The sequence below is a fragment of the Solanum stenotomum genome, chromosome 3 (assembly GCF_019186545.1).
Source record: "Solanum stenotomum isolate F172 chromosome 3, ASM1918654v1, whole genome shotgun sequence".
Classification (NCBI taxonomy): Eukaryota; Viridiplantae; Streptophyta; class Magnoliopsida; order Solanales; family Solanaceae; genus Solanum; species Solanum stenotomum.
In genome coordinates, this window is record NC_064284.1 from 23,288,194 (window position 1) to 23,296,272 (window position 8,079).

An 8,079-nucleotide genomic window follows, 5' to 3' on the forward strand; every position below is an offset into this window, starting at 1 on the left:
AGCTTTAGGGCTTGTAATTTCTTCGATTTCACAGTTAGGGTTCAAAAGTTGTTCTTCAAATTTATTGTTTTTTGCTTTGTTAGGGTAAATAATGAAAAATGCAGGCTTGAATAAGCTTTGTATAGAAGAATCAGACCCAATGCTCAAAGTTGTAGTGCGGTGCAAACATGAAATTTTACTGCATATGCAAATTTCTTGGTCAAAGTCAAATCCTGAAAGTCGGTTTGGTCCTGCCCCTACTATGGTATATGTGATTTCTCTTCTCATCTATTATTTGTTGAATTTAATTGATGTTAATGTACTATTTTGATATTTCAGTCTAAGAATTGTAATTTTTTTCGATGAAGAGACAAAGAAAAAGTTGACCCAAGATCAAAATTTATTCTTCCAAAATTGGTGAACAAAATCAAAGAGTTGGAAGAAGAAGTTTTGAGGAGGCAGGCTCAAATCAATGAACAAGTGGTCGACAATAATAATGGTGTAGGTTCTATTGGAAGATCATTTTGTGTGTTTTGATTTATGTTGTTGCTATGTTTATCAACAACATATTCCGAAGTAGTGAATCAAGTATTGATCTAGTTGAATTGGGATAGTAAGGAATTATGTTTTGCTTTGGCACAGTAAGGTACCCTATGTTAGATTTTGATGTAATAAGGAATTATGTTTTGCTTGTAATGCTTTGTATTTATGTCTCTACTTATGTCAATGAAGATTTCAACTGATGATTGTGCAATTATAAATTAGTTATTCAAACAAACGAGAAAACTGTAGAATGCCTTTAATGGATATAACATCATTTATGAAATAGGTCTCACATAGAGAAAATACTATAGTCACAACCAAAAACAAAAACAGAAGTCGTCTGGTACTAATACATCAATATTCTACATAAAAAAAACAAAAGGCTTAAAACAATGCTGCAATACTGCATTTTTCATGGCTCCCTGGATTGGCTTGGACTGTTTGAACTACTTCCTTTTGGTTTTTTTCTTTGTTGCTCACTCATTTCTTGAAGTTTTCTTATTGAGATTGTTGATTTTCCTTTCCATTTAATCTTGCTTACAATGCTTGGTTTAAAAATCAATATCACCCGTTATGTAGCTGATTTTGTCACTTTGGTTGCATCAGTAGATATATCTTAAAGCTTGGCATTCCAGGCTGCACTCAATTTATGTAAACTCCCTTAAATTAGCTATCCTTGTCATCATCTTCACTCTGATCTCTTCAAGCATAGTAATAATTGTCTTGTGCCTTGTTGCCAATATTCATGCATTAAAACACTCATACATGTTATTGTCTACAAAATCACATTTTACTCCAGTATTGAAGTAAATCTTACACCAGTACTCTATGTTGTAGTACATCAAGTCATCCATCATTTTTTGTAAACCAAAAACTTCATCTTCTCCACATTTTTTCTTAATGGAGCCTCAAAAGTACTTTTGGAAACCCTCCAAAATTGTTGTCTTCTTTGAAGGCCTCTCCGGTCCTTAGCCTAGATAGTTAGCTAAGATGTGTTTAGCACACATTCTATGTTCTGCAGTAGAGAATCGATCTTGAATTGCTGCAAACAATCCCTATAAATAGATGTAGTTATGTCATAATAGCATATGCAATATTAAAATCAATAAATATAAATCAAAAATGAAAAAGTACACACGTCTTTTGCATATGTGTAATCAATGTGAGATTTTCACCATCTCCTAGTCCTGGATCATTTTTTAATAGCTTAACAAATCATGTCCATGTATTTTTGTACTCATATTCAACTACTGCCCAAGCTAGTGGCAGCATCTGGTTATTACCATCCTTGGCAACATCAACTAATAACTGGCATTTACAAACCCCTTTAAGGAAACAACCATATAAATCTATGCATTTCCTACAATTTAAGAATTCTTTCTTCAATGAATCAAAACATATATAAAAGCTCTTAAATATAGGCCTACCAAGTGCACGAGGTTCGTCCGGTTTAACAACACAAGTGGTTCCTGGATTGGTCCTTAGTAATTCATCCTTATACTCAAGAATTCTTCCAAATTCAACAATATGATCACTCATAATATCTTTCAACAATTTAGCTCTTGCCTCCTAACAGTATTCTTGCCAACATGAACTTTAAACTTTTTTTCTAATTAGCTCTTGCAATTTGAAAACTCTTTTGCTTAGCTGCTCAAGGATTCTTTGTCTAAAGACTGTAGATATGTACTTTGCATTACACAAAATAATTTCTGGTTGTTACATTACAAGTATGATCTGGAATCTGGACTGTAAGTCTTTATCATGAAATCATTTGTTGTGCTGTCAAGACATACATACAAAAGCCATGGACAACTATCCTTGCACCTAACTCTAACTCTTTTTGGCTCATTCATCCACTTCTCTATCTGAACTCTTCTTTGGACAACATATTTAGTTACTACTCTTCTAAATTCATTCACATCTGAAAAGACCACACCCAATTGCCACACAACTTTCTTAGCAGTAGGGTCATGAATAATTTCCTTTTTTTTGCCCTTTTCCTTCTTGATATATTTACTCTTCTAGGTAAATTAACCCTACCAAAATCAGAATTGTCAACACAAAAATATTGTTCATCTTCATCACAACACTCATCTTCATCTATTTCAAAACTGTCAGCATTAGAACTTGGATAGTAAGGCTCATCACCTCCTAACCTCCATTCAACACATATTTTTCATGTTTCAATTTCACCAAAACCTAAATTTCGTCCAGCTTTAGCTACTGGTACCTCTTCAGTGGCAGCTGGTACTCACTCATTCCTTTTTCTTCTTTGAAGAGTCCTATTTTCAGCCCTCAACTCCCTAACCTCCTCATGCACATCACTACCATAACCCTCATCATCATCTCTAACTAATTCACCTTCAGTATCAACATTGCCTTCAGTTGAGTAATCAGAATCATCTTCTTCCACTAAATCAGATCCAACTGGACCTACATCTATATCGTTAGGATCTATAGTAGCTGGACTGCAATAGCTGAATTTGCAGTAACATATGATTTGCAATAGTTGTATCTATAGTAACAGGATCTGTAATAGTTGGATCTATAGTAAAAATATTTGTAGTATTGATTGGAGTTGTTGTAGAAGATGCTCTAGTAGCAGCAGATGTAGTTTGAGGTGTTGTAGTAAAAGGGTCCTCACCTGATAAGGTCTCATCACCAACCAAAATGTTTGGACCACCATTTTGTTCATCCCCTTTATTAAAAGTTGAACCAGATTCCTCTCTATTTTCATGGCTAACATTTTCTAATAAAATGGGGCCGGGGTCCACAAGTGGTTCATCAATCAAGTGTTTCACATTATATGTCCACAATACTTCCATCTTCCAAAGAACAACATAGGTCTAAAATATCCATATAATTATCTATATTTTCCAAAATGTCACTGTCAGGGGTTTAATCCTAAATGTGCAAGTTGTGGTGTATCCCAATTCATTGGGAGAGTTTTATTTGTCACTCTTTCACAATTTCATTACTTATTTATTTTAAGTATTTAAAATTTTGAAATCCATTTTTAATTAGGCAACTTAAGCTTCGAGACTAACTTGAGAATTATTCATATCCTTTCATAGTTAGTATTTAGCTTCCAAATTCACGTCTAAGTGATTGTGTCGATTATTTGACTCAAAAACTTAAACTCAGATAAATTGTTAAGTTTGAAATTATATTTTGGCACTTTAACATTTGAATTGATTCATTATTTGAGACATGAATGTATAAGTATCAAAATATTTCTTATTCTAAAAAAAAGTGAGATTTTTCAAGTAAATCTAAAGTTTTCCTTTTAAAGTTAGCCAAATTTTTCAAATCCGGTGGTCAACCTCGTGTTAGTGATTTAAGGTGCTTGAAACCTTCCTTAGAGGTTTGAACTCTTACCCGAATTCTGGTTCATCTAAAAGGTTTTCTTTCAAAAGAAATTCTTTTTTTAAAAGGTTTCTTATTTTTCTAAAATCAGGTGGCGACTCTATTATTTTCAAAACTAATAAAAAGCAAAGTTATGAAAAGGTTTTGAGACTTAATTTTCAAATTGAGTCGTAACAATGATCAGAGCTCAAGTTGAGAACAATCTCAAAGTGTTGCTGCTCGGAGCTTTATCCCTGCTGTTGAGCACGCTTAGCAAGAATCCTTGGCTGTTGAAGACGAGGTTTACATATGTAGGAAATAAACCAAGAATAAGATTTCTTAGTTTTTTTAGGATATATTATTTATGGTATTTATTTAATCATATTTAATTAGAATTTATTAGTTAAGGAGATTTTCTAATCCTAGTTTAATTTAGTTTGTTAGTATTATAAATAGGGGTGTCTGATTAAATATTTAAATTTAGAGAAATACATGAGTTTTTAGGGCTGTTGAATAATTCTTCTACCCCTTCTTTGTAGATTGATAAATTTCTTCTATATAGCCATTGTTGGGACTTTCACTTATACATATATTATTACTTTGAGTAATTTTATTTCCTTCATAGATATAGCTTAGTTCCTGAAGAGTGAAGATCTCAAATTAATAAAATATCAGTCATTTATTATAATACAATACATTAGTTTTTGTTCTCAAAAATCTTAATAGTAGATAATAAATTAAGTACTTTAATTTAAAGTTCTAAAATATCAAACATTGTTCTACTATATATCTTTAACTAAAAATTTACTTCATTTCTAATGTCATGACTTTATATAAGACAATATTTATTCCTTTGATACTTTGTGTAACATAAATATTTTGTTAATTAGAAATGAAATTAGATTTTCAAAAAATGTCATTGGTCGTTCACTTTATGGCTCTTCTATATAATAGTACTAGATATGAAAAGGACCGTTAACTTGTATTTATACTAATCAATCATATTCTTCAACAATAAATCAATGTCCAACATTTCATGTAAATACAATAAATTAAAGAGTAATAATATGCATTACACTTTGAAAGTATTTTTTTTAATTTTTATAAAATTAAAGAATAACTTATAACTTATATAAGTTATCACAACTAATATTAAAAGAGTACGTAATCTAATATTCATTTTAACATTATGCTAGACACAAATATTGAATTAATAACAAAAATATGTTGGATATAAATTATGTAATCTCCTTTAATTATATGTATTCAACTCATATAAAAAAAGGTGAACCTCAAGCATGTTTCAATTGGGTGAATGTGGATAACTAAATGAGATGACATATTTTATGTCGTTAGCATAATTATCTAATAAGAGTTTGTTACCACACGCACATAGTTTTTTTTTCCAAAATTTGAACCAAAAATGTGTGATAGGAATACTATATCATGTGATTAGATGCTCCATTGAAACAAGCTGTCGTTTGAGTAGTGAAATGAAATTTAGTGACAAGTTCAATGGGCTATTAATATATAAAGCCAAGTCATAAATTCATTTTAATAAATAATATTAAAATATTATATCTAACTCGTACAACCACAGATTCATTATTTTTTTTTTGTTTATAACAAAATAATAAAAAAATTGGATAAAATCACATTTATTTTGTCTATCTTAAAGATGAAAATATATTTTTTTGGAATAATATTCTAAATTTTTTGATTATGGTGAGATGATTTATACTTAAAAGTATTTGTGTCATTTATGTCTATAGTGAAAGATATCGTAAGACATTGAAATTTTATAGGACTCTACAAGACATGTTCAATTCGAATTGAGACTCTAGAAGGTGTGTTAAGTTTAAATTAGATTTCGTGGAGGCTACTCAACCCTAAATCATTGTTCGTGCCTATATAAATGGTACTAAATTTCCTTAAAAGACATCTCGATATATTCCGCAAATTCATGGAATATTCATATAGAGGTCATATCTAAATCATCCTAGTTCAAGAAATACGCCACTAACAGCTCTCAAATCATGGATAAATCTTAGGAGAGTACAATCAAGGAAGGAACACAATTGTACCCGCACTATTATCAATAAAATATTCAAGTTTCTTCAGATTATTTGTGTGGTTGATTTGTTTTCCATATGTTTAAAAAAAATTTGCAAACAAATTGGCATGCCCAATCGGACCAAATCTGCACTTCATCTCTTCTCTCATAAATGAAATCTGAAAATCTGAAGTTGCAAAGGTGGAAGAATGAGTACATCAAGCCTCGTCTATGAGTTTGATCTAGTCTACACTCCGACCAGCCTTGAAGCAGAGGGCATTGTAGACATTGAAATTTTGTAGGACCCTGCAAGATATGTTCAATTCAAATTGAGACTCTAGAAGGTGTGTTTATTTTCAATTAGATTTCTTGGAGGTTACTCAATCCTAAACAATAGTTCATGCCTAAATAAATGATACTAAATTTCCTTAAAAGGCATCTTGATATATTCCGCAAATTCATGGAATATTCATATAGAGGTCAAATCTAAATCATCCTAGTTCGAGAAATGCATCACTAAATGCCCTCGAATCATGGATAAATCTTAGGAGAGTAGAATCAAGAGAGAAACAGAATTATACCCGCACTATTATCAGTAAAATATTCATGTTTCTTCAGATTTTATTTGTGTGGTTAAATTATTTTTCATATGTTTAAAATTGGTTGCAAACAGATATCGCATATAGTTTCAAAGCATAAGTTATGTTTATAAGTTTTCTGTCTAGATTCAATTGATAAGTTTTTTTTTTTATAATCTTTTATTTATGAATTACAGTTACATATAAAATAATTTTAAAATTTATATTTGTCAATATAGTATGTTCATGAAATATATTTATATTTCAAAAAAGAGATAATTTTCTTAAAAAGAAATTAATTTCCCCTTCTTGTTTGAGACAAGAGGATAGTAGTATTGAGAATTAGTTGGTAATTTATCAAAATTTGCATCATTTGACTTCCAAAAAGAAAACTATGATAAATATTTAAGAATGATGAGAGTAATAGAAATCACATTTTATTGTTTAAAAATAAAATAAAATAGAACATTTTTCTAAAATTACCAAAAAGATGATTTCAATCGTTAGAAACATTTTTAAAATTGTATTGAAAAAGCTAATTAAATTGATTTTAAATTGTGAGGGCTGAAAATAGGTTAGGTAAAAGATACAGCGAAGATTGAATAACAAATGGGGAGCACAAAATATGAATGAAGTTGATAATGATTAAGCATTTTAAATTTATAATAGATAATAGATAATAAAATTAAAATGACATAAAGAGAATGTGTCCGCATTGTTACACATGTTTAGAGGCTATTGATGAGGGAATAAGATAAGGCTAAGTACATAGTACAATTTTTATTGCTCATTGTACAACTCTTCATAGTCATGGTCATCCTTTTCATGACTCTTCTATATACTAGATAATTTAAGGCTCGTGATACAGGCCCAATATAATTTCACAACTTAAGATATCATAATCTCTAAAATTTATACCATTTAAAAAAATTACAAAAATCCTCTTTCGGATACATCCCTATTCCCCTCTCGGATACATCCATCCTCTCTCGGATACATACCTATTCCTTCTCGGATACATCCTTCCCATGAAGTAATGTATCATTTGCAATGTATCGGACAACCAAGGAATGTATTCAAGAACAATGAAAAATTTGAGATTTTGTAATTGAGGCAACTTTTGAGATAGAATGTAATTAGCCCCCAAATGTATGAAATTTCTATATTTTATACTATTTTTTTCGGTAAACAACTTCAATATTGTAATGACTTGAAAAGTTGACTTTGGTCAACCTTCTTGGAAGTCGTGCTCAGATGAAAATTCTGACAGCTAGGTTAGCTTCGGAAGATCGATTTTGGTCTAGAACGACCCTTTGTTCACTTCCCGAGGCTTTAGATGGCAATTGTGGAATCTGGCTCAAAACGATACTGGGTGTGGGACCCACTTTTCATCGAAGCGAGCTCCAAATGGAAATTCCGCCTTCACCGTTGAGTCCGAAATATCATTTCCAATCAGATTCCATATATGGTTTGTATTTTTCCGACTCCGAACGAGTCCGAAACATCGAAATTTAAGTTTGAAGGGTTGTAGAATTTTGACGCGGCGGTGACGTGGCAGAGCCACGTGACGCCACGTGGCAG